The following is a 10,107-nucleotide window of genomic DNA, read 5'->3' on the forward strand; positions in this document are numbered from 1 at the left end:
TTATTTGTGTTTAAATATGTTCAAACTTGTTTAAATAATAACAGTAATATTTTTTTATAACACAGTAGCATTTAAAAAGCTGTTTGATACTTATTTTTTTATAAGATAGTGCGCGGGGTGCGGGGGGTCGGCGGCGGCGGTTGAGTAGGGGAATCGAGGGTGCGGGGGGTCGGCGGCGGCGGCCGGTGGACTGGGGGGGTGCTCGGCGGCGAGGGGGACCGGATTTGGCGAGGTGGGATAGCGATCGAGATGGAGGGGGATCGAGATCGAGTGTCCATGAAATTTAAAAATATTCATGATAGTTCAAAAAGTACCCATGAAATACAATCGAGAAATGAAGGCTACGATTTAAATACAATCGATCTTAGCTAGCTATCCGTTCACAATCTTCTTGCCCTTCTTTTTCGCAAATGGAGTTCTTCTGTGGAATGGACGTCCTTTAGGTAGGGTGGTCCTGCTTCTTCTTGTGGTGTATGCTGCTACTTCATCATCGTCGTCATGTTTGATCCTCGGGTCGCCGTACTTGTCGAAGTCTTGCTCATTGGCTACTCCATCCATTCCGACGATCTTCCTTTTGCCTCTCCTCACGACAACACGACTGGGCTTTGGCGGGTCGGTAATGAAGAAGCATTGGTCCACTTGGGAAGCCAGTACCCATGGCTCATTTTTCGCGGTGACGTTTGCGCCCGCGGTCTTGGATTTGGCTTCGGGTATAACCATGGTGGTGAAATACCGGTCTTCTTTTATGACGTTCTTGGCCCATCTGACACGGAACATCGGGACCTTCTCTCCAGCGTAGCTCAGCTCCCAGATCTCCTCGATCCTTCCGTAGTATTTGTCCTTGTCGTTACCGGTGTAGGATTCCATCGTTACCCCGGAGTTCTGATAACCATCGCTCTTCATGTCCTTGGCCTCGGTGTAGAATGTGTAGCCGTTGATATCGTACGCCTCATAGGTCATCAGGTTGTGCTCGGCGCCCTGTGACAAGGCGAATATGAGTTGTTCTTCCGCGGAAGATTCCTCATGTAAAGGGTATGCCAGAAGCTTCTGCTTGAACGAACGCGTGAAACATGAGTTGTGCTCTTTGAGTATATCTCCGTCCGTCCTCTGTTGGCCTCGGTCATTGTACGTCTTCTTAATAAAGGTTTTGTGCTCTACCACCCAAGGATCGACCACGTCTATGTGTTGTAGCATGACTAGGTTTGCTCTTTCAAAGTCGGCGAGTCGACCCTCGAAGTCGACATGCATTTCGCGGCGACCCTCACGGTGACCCCATCCAGGGAGCCTGCCGAGGTGCCTGTTAACGGGCAGACCAACGGGGTTCTCGATGCTTGATAATTCGTGCAGTAGGAGATGCACTCTTCGGTCGGAAAGCCCCTGGCTATGCTTCCTTCTGGACGTGACATGTTGCGAACGTATCCTTTGATGACACCATTCATCCTTTCGAACGGCATCATGTTGTGCAGGAACGTCGGCCCGAGTTGGATGATATCCTCCACTATATGGACCAGCAGATGCACCATAACGTCGAAGAATGCGGGCGGGAAGTACATCTCAAGCTCGCATAGTATCACCACGATCTCTTCCTGTAGCCCTCTGAGTTGCCTCACGCCAATCGACTTCCGAGAGATGACGTCGAAGAAGTTGCATAGGCCAAATAGCGTTTCACGGACGTGCGCGTCCATGATCCCACGGATTGCAACTGGAAGTATCTGCGTCATCAGCACGTGACAGTCGTGAGACTTCATCCCGCTGAACTTCTGCTTCGCTGGGTCTAGGTATCTGCTTATCTTCCCCGCGTAACCGTAAGGAAGTTTTACTCCTAGGAGGCAGGTGAAAAACTGCTCGATCTCCTCCTGACTTAGAGTGAAGCACGCGGGAGGGTAGTCATTTCCGGTCTTCTTGGCCTTTTTGCCTTTGCGACGACTTTCTGTGTCCTGCTTCGCCTCATCATCATCATCATCATCATCATCATCATCATCATCATATATAGCATGAAGCTCCTGCCTGATGCCCATTGATGTCAAGTCTGCCCTTGCTTTCGGCCCATCTTTGGTCCTCTCTGGCATGTTGAGCAGGGTACCAAGCAGACTCTCGCACACGTTCTTCGTGATATGCATGACATCAAGGCTGTGAGGCACACGGTGGATCTTCCAGTACGGCAAGTCCCAGAAAACAGACCTCGTTTTCCATACCTTCAGCAGCGGCTCTGGCGCCTTTCGCTTCTTTCCCGGCTCTGGCGCCTTTTGCTTCTTTCCCGGCAGTGGGCAGTCTTTCCAATTTTTCAACAACTTGTCTATTTCCTCGCCGCTCCTCATACACGGGCGTTTTCGGGGTTCGGTTTCACCATCGAACAGATCCTTGCGTTTCCTCCACGGGTCATCGTCGCGAAGCCACCTTCGATGTCCCATGAACACGGTTTTCGAAGACCCGAGATCTCTATCTAGCTGGCGATACGTTGTGTCATCCATGCACCTTACGCATCCAGAAAATCCGTGGACTACCTGCCCCGCAAGATATCCGTAACCGAGATAGTCGTGCACCGTCGTGAGCAGTGCGGCTCTCATAGGGAAATATTCTTTCTCTGCGGCGTCCCACGTATTGGCTGGCGTTTTCCACAGCGTGTCAAGCTCCTCTTTCAGCAGCCCCAGATACAGATTGATGTTGTTCCCTGGTTGTTTCGGCCCTTCAATTAGCACACTCATGTGAATGTACTTCCTCTTCATGCACAACCAGGGGGGAAGGTTGTACATCCACACAAACACAGGCCAGGTGCTATGGGTGCTTCTCTGGCTGCCAAACGGATTGACTCCATCGGTGCTCGCGCCCAGCACGATGTTCCTTGGATCGTTCACAAATTCTGGGTATTCGAAGTTCAACGCTTGCCACTGGCTCGCATCCTTAGGGTGACTCAGCATCTTGTCTTTTTTATCTATCTCCGTATCATTTGCGTCATCTTCTCGCTTCTTCTCCTCCCTATCCGCGTGCCAACGCAGGAGCTTTGCTACCTTAGGATCCGCGAAATACCGCTGCAGACGAGGAGTGATCGGAAAGTACCACACCACTTTTCGAGGAGCTTTCTTCCTCTTCTTGTATCGAGTGACACCGCACACCGGACATATGGTAGACTCCGCGTGCTCGTCCCGATAAATGATGCAATTGTTCATGCACACATGGTATTTCACGTGCGGTAAATCCAGAGGACACACGATTTTCTTCGCCTCCTCCAAACTGGTCGGGCACTTGTTCCCCTTGGGAAGACGTTCGTGCCAGAATGACATGTTCTCGTCGAAGCATGCGTCGGTCATTTTGTGTTTTACCTTCATCTCCAGAGCCATGAGCGTTACTTTCAGGCGGGTATCCTCGGGCCTGCATCCTTCATACAATGGAGTAACCACGTCTAACTCAAGTTGATCCATCTTGGCTTTCTCTCGGGCGGCAGCTCTTGCGTTATCCATCTGCTTGAGAAGCAGCTCTTGAATATGAGGGTCCTGCACCCAGCCCATCGATGGTCCAGCGTCGTCTGCTCCGCCAGCATCATCATCATGTCCTGCATCTTCTACATGATGACTGTGTACAGCATCACCGTCGTGATCATCTCCTGGGGATTCTTCGTCTTCTCGCCCCCCCGAGCCGCAGTGGTTGTCTTGCTGCCCTTCCTCATTTCATGCCCGGCCCCCATGGACGACTTCGTAGTCATCTTCATCACCTTGCCACCGATAGCCATCCATGAAACCACGCAAGAGCAGGTGGTCCCGGACCTGCCCGGAATCCGGGTCCGCAATAAGGCTATCCAACTTGCATCTTCGACACGGACATCTTATCTCCGTCTCGTTCTTTTGAAGCATCTTGGCCTTCGCGGACCTCAAAAACCTATTCACGATGCCTTCGGTCATCGTGCGGATCATGGTCGCCTGCGGGGTAGAGCAAAACAATATTTTAGAACCAAGAAAAAATTTGGCATGACTTTCCCTAAAAATAGGACCAAAAAGAATGCTTAATGCCAAAATTCTCGCCGAAACGGAAATGAATCAACATTCCGACAAAATATTGGCAACTATCGCATTTCAAATACCGGTACACCTCCAAACACAAACACATATGCAACACCACAAACATATGCAACACCACGAACATACATAGATCTAGCTAGGCCATAAAAAGTGCATGTGCACATTGTTGTAGGGAGAACAACATAAATATAGCTTCTCCCCTTACTTACCTAGCAATACAAGGTAACTTAACCACTTAATTTGAATGAATCTATGGTGGAAATGAGGTGAAAAAGAGGAGGCACCCGAGACAAGGAGGAGGCGGTGGAGAGAATGAAGTGGGGAGAAAGTGAGTGTGGGAGGAGAGGTTGTCCAAAATATCTTGTTGCTGCCCACTTACTAATGGCGCACCAGCAACAAATGCGCCATTAGTAATCCAGGTTACTAATGGCGCACCCCCTGGTGGTGCGCCATTAGTACTTTTGCAAGAAAGGAATAAAAACAATAATAAAAAAAATAACATTAGTGGCGCACCTTCTGGCTGGTGCGCCATTACTAGTTACAACTAGTAATGGCGCACCACCACCGGATGCGCCATTAGTATGTTTGGACAGGCGCACTAGTTCAAAAAAAAATTGGTACTAATGGCGCACCGTGGGCAGAGTGCGCCATTAGTAGTTTCAACACTAATGGCGCATCAGAGGGTGGTGCGCCATTAGTATATACTAATGGCGCACCACATGTCTGGTGCGCCATTAGTGTCAATTCCATCTATAGCCCTTTTCCTAGTAGTGTCATGGCCTGTTCAGCCACCTTGTGGAGTTCGACCAGCTGCTTCAGCTGGTCGCTCAGGGGCACTGGATGTCCGGGCTTCGCATATTGAGACCAGAACACCTTTTCCGTCGATCTCGCCTCCTCGGCTCGGTAGAATGCGACAGCATCAGACACACTACGGGGCAGATCGGCGAACGCTCCTGGAGAGCTTTGGATTCGGGTAAGTAACAGATAATTCACTTTCATATGCTTGCTTTGCATAAAGAATGCCTTACCCGCCACTATTTTCTCTATCGCCTCGATCTCCTGGAGGGCCTTCTGGGCTTCGGCCTTAGCGGTTTTTGCACTCTCAAGAGCCAAGGCGAGCTCGGACTCTCGAGTCTTCGAGTCACGCTCCAAACTCTCGTGTTTTTCCATGAGAGCCTGGAGCTCTTGCCGCACCTCCACCACCCGCGCCTCCTGCTTCTCTCGCTCGGTGCGCTCAAAGGCTGCATTGTTTTCGGCCTTGGACACCGCTTCCTTCAGGGTTGCCACCTCGGTCATGGCCCCTACAACATTCACATTGGTCCTTTCATTATTTGCAACTAGGTATTTCTATATACATTTACATACAGTATTACATACCCTCCTTCTCCTCGAGCTGCTTCTTGGCACGGCCAAGCTTGTTCTCGGACCGCTCGAGGCTCTCTTTCAATGCATTGACCTCCGCAGTCAGTGCGGCAGAGGTCAGCAGCGCAGCCTGCATTCCCATATTGACATATTTATGTTAGACTCCTACGTATATCTTTTTAGATCCTCAGCTCGGCTTTTCTTTCCGAACACCAAACTGAGCATCAGGGGCTACTGTCTATGTGATAACATTTTTATATGTTTTGAATACATACCTCAAAGCCTGTTAATAGACTTGTACAAGCTTCTGTCAGCCCACTCTTGGCGGACTGAACCTTCTGAATCACCGCACTCATAATAGTGCGGTGTTCTTCATCGATGGAGGCGCCGTTAAGCACCTCCAGCAAATTGTCTGGCACCCCCGGGTGGATGAAGGTCGCCGGCATCGTAGGCTTGCCCTTCTTACAAAGGCGCCGCCTGTCGGACTCTGGAACCGTTGATGGTTCCGGAGCAGTGTCCGGCCCAGGGCTGGACTTACATCCCTCCGGTGCTTTACCCCCTTTGGGCCTCGAGTATGGAAGGTCGCCTTGCGGCGCCTCCAGGACCACCTCCTCCTGGTTGAGTCCCTTTTGGGACTCCACCTCGGCGTCGTCCGCAGGGAGAGGGGAGGAGGCCGTCGGAAGTGAAGCGCTATTCACGTCCGACGAATTCAGGGAACCGCTCGACGAATCGCTGAGCTGAGCCCTGGGCGGACTGCATAATTGAATTCAGCGTGAGAAGGTACCGTATAATAGAGGAGCGCCATAAGTTATTCGGGTGTCCGGATACTTACGATTTTGCCAGGGGCCTGACCCTGGATGGCCATTCCTCCCTGCCGTCTTCGGCATCGGAGGCGTAGTCCGGCAGAAGGGTCCTCCCCTTCTTGGGCCCTCTAGCCTCCCCAGTTGGGGCGGCCTTCCTTTTCTTTCCTCCCCCCATCGGAGGGGGAGAGGCTTCTTCTTTTTCCTCCTCCTCGTCTTCGGAGGCGGAGGGTGCTGCGGGGTCGTCGGGTGATGAATCCGACACCACCAGGCGCCGGGAACTGTTTCGAGTCCCCGTGGCCTTCTTCTTGGCCTTCTTCTCCGGCACCACGTGAGGTGCCGGAACCAGTAGCTTCGTTAAGCGAGCGTCCGCTGGGTCTTCAGGCAAAGGAGCCGGACAGTTGATCTGTCCGGCCTTCTTCTGCCAGTCCTGTTAAAGGGATGGGGGTTTAGATCCCGCATAGAATCAAATCTATGGAAAACAAATACCCCATAATGGAAAAATTAAGCTCACCGCGCTGGCTTGGCGCTTGGCATAGAAACCGCGATCCTCGGTGACAGGAGGGGAGACCTCGGAGCTCTTGAATAGCACCTTCCAGGCATCCTCGTGCTTTGTGTCAAAGAGCCGAGACAGAATCTGGTGCTGGGCCGGGTCGAACTCCCACAAGTTGAAAGCCCGTCGTTGACACGGGAGAATCCGACGGAAGAGCATGACCTGGACTATGATGACAAGTTTAACCTTCCTGCCGATCAGTTCTTTGATGCAGGTTTGAAGTCCGGTCACTTCTGCCGAATTACCCCACAATAGTCCCATGTCTTTCCAAGATGTGAGCCGTGTGGGGATGCCAGATCGGAATTCGGGGGCTGCTGCCCATTCAGAGTCACGCGGCTCGGTGATATAGAACCACCCCGATTGCCACCCTTTGATGGTCTCTACGAAGGCGCCCTCGAGCCATGTAACGTTGGCAACCTTGCCCACCATGGCGTCTCCGCACTCCGCTTGGCAGCCGCCCACGACATTCGGCTTGACGCTGAAGATCTTCAGCCAGAGGCCAAAGTGAGGCTGGATGCGGAGGAAGGCCTCGCACACGACGATGAACGCCGAGATGTTGAGGATGAAGTTCGGGGCCAGATCGTGGAAGTCCAGGCCGTAATAGAACATGAGCCCCCGGACGAACGGGTGAGGAGGAAATCCCAGTCCGCGGAGGAAATGGGGAAGAAATACAACCCTCTCATGGGGCCTAGGGGTGGGGATGAGTTACCCCTCATCTGGAAGCCGGTGCACGATGTCGTCAGACAAGTATCCGGCCTTCCTCAACTTTTTGATTTGTCCCTCTGTGACGGAGGAGGCCATCCATCTACCTCCCGCTCCGGACATGATTGGGGAAGGTTGAGGTGGGAAGTGCGGACTTGGGCGCTAGAGCTCGAGTGCGCACGGATGGATAAGCAAAGGAGGAAGAAGGCGTAATTGGAAAGGGTAGATCCTTATCCCCTTATATGGGCGGCCAAAACTACCAGCCCCCACCAGGCTAATAAACCTCGCTTATCTCCCAAGCGCCACGGTTAATGGCGCGGTTGGGTTACCCACGCCCGTATTGATGAGAATCCCGGAATAAGGGGACACGATCTCTGCTTTGACAAGACGTGCCAAGGAAACCGCCTCGCTAAACGTGCTGAGGTGGAACAGTAAAATGATTCGAATAAAGGCTTGGTCGTGGCGTGATGTCACGCTCCGGAATACGTCAGCAGATTAGATTGGTACAGATATTATTCTCTCTACGGTGGTATGTGGAACTTATGTTGCAGAGCCGGACACTATCCTTGTGTTCAACATCTTCTATGAAGTATTCAGAGGAGGAACCCTCCTTGCAATGTAGAAGACAATTTGTGCGCCGGACTCATCGTCATTGAAGCCTGGTTCAGGGGCTACTGAGGGAGTCTTGGATTAGGGGGTGTCCGGATGGCCGGATAATGACCTTTGGCCGGACTCCCGGACTATGAATATACAAGATTGAAGACTTCGTCCCGTGTCCGGATAGGACTTTCCTTGGCGTGGAAGGCAAGCTTGGCGATATGATATCAAGATCTCCTCCCATTGTAACCAACTCTGTGTAACCCTATCCCTCTTCGGTGTCTATATAAACTGGAGAGTTTTAGTCCATAGGACGAACAACAATCATACCATAGGGTAGCTTCTAGGGTTTAGCCTCTCTGATCTCGTGGTAGATCAACTCTTGTACTACCCATATCTTCAATATTAATCAAGCAGGAGTAGGGTTTTATCTCCATCGAGAGGGCCCGAACCTGGGTAAAAACATCGTGTCCCTTGTCTCCTGTTACCATCCGCCTAGACGCACAGTTCGGGACCCCCTACCCGAGATCCGCCGGTTTTGACATCGACAGGTGGCCTTGCCACAAATTCTATGACAACTACATGATCATGCAAAGAAATATGACAATGATTGTATGTGTCATAATAAAACAAAATGGTGGAAGTTGCATGGCAATATATCTCGTAATGGATATGGAAATGCCATAAAAGGTAGGAAATGCCATAATCCATGGACTCAACATTAGTCATCAAGAACTCACATACTTATTGCAAAATTTTATTAGCTATCGAAACAAAGCAAACATGCTCCTAGCGGGATAGATTGGTAGGAAAAGACCATCACTCGTCCCCGACCGCCACTCATAAGGAAGACAATCAAAGAATAAATCATGCTCCCACTTCATCACATAACGGTTCACCCTACGTGTATGCTACGGGAATCACAAACGTTAACACAAGTATTTCTACCAATCCACAATTACTCACTAGCATGACTCTAATATCACCATCTTTATATCTCAAAACAAATGCAAGGAATCAAACTTCTCATAGTATTCAATGCACTTTATATGAAAGTTTTTATTATATCCCTCGTGTGTGCCCATCATATTAGGACTAAATTCATAACCAAAGCAAATTACCATGTTGTTCTAAAAGCCTCTCAAAATAATATAAGTGAAGCATGAGAGTTCAACAATTTCAATAAAATAAAGCCACCGTCGTGCTCTAAAAATATATAAGTGAAGCACTAGAGTAAACTGCCTAGCTCAAAAGATAGAAGTGAAGGACAAAGAGTGTACTAATAAATTCACAATTGAGGCGTGTCCCACTCAAAATATGTGTACATCAAGGATGATTGTGGTAAACTAAAAATCAAAGACTCATACCATACAAGACGCTCCAAGCAAAACACATATCATGTGGTGAATAAAAATATAGCCTCAAGTAAATTTACTGATAGAACGAAGATGAAAGAGGGGATGCCATCAGGGGCATCCCTAAGCTTAGATGCTTGGTTGTCCTTGAATATTAACTTGGGGTGACTTTGGCATCCCCAAGCATAGGCTCTTGCCACTCCGTATTCTATAGTCCATAAAATCTTTACCCAAAACTTGAAAAGTTCACAACACAAAACTCAACAGAAAACTTCATGAGATTCGTTAGTATAATAAAATAAGTCAGCACTTTAGTTACTATTGTGTACTGATTCTAAATTTATATGGGTGTAGTATCTACTGTGTTCCAACTTCCCCATGGTTCATACCCCCTGATACTACCCATAGATTCATCCAAAACAAGCAAACAACACATAGAAAACAGAACCTATCAAAAATAGAACAGTCTGTAGTAATCTGTTAACTTCGTATACTTCTATAACTCCAAAATTTTTGAACAATTAGGACATCAAAGGGAATTCATAAATCTGTCTTGTGTAAAACATTCAAGAATTTATCACGTTCCAGTAGCACAGCTCAATTCTGTTATTTGGCGCAAAAGTTTCTCTTTTTCAGCAAGATCAAATCAACGATATACCAAAGTACCCCAAAGATCTGACTTTGCTCAAACACTAATTAAAACATGAAAACACAAATACTAATGA

Source organism: Triticum aestivum, chromosome 4B (genome assembly GCF_018294505.1).
Source record: "Triticum aestivum cultivar Chinese Spring chromosome 4B, IWGSC CS RefSeq v2.1, whole genome shotgun sequence".
NCBI lineage: Eukaryota > Viridiplantae > Streptophyta > Magnoliopsida > Poales > Poaceae > Triticum > Triticum aestivum.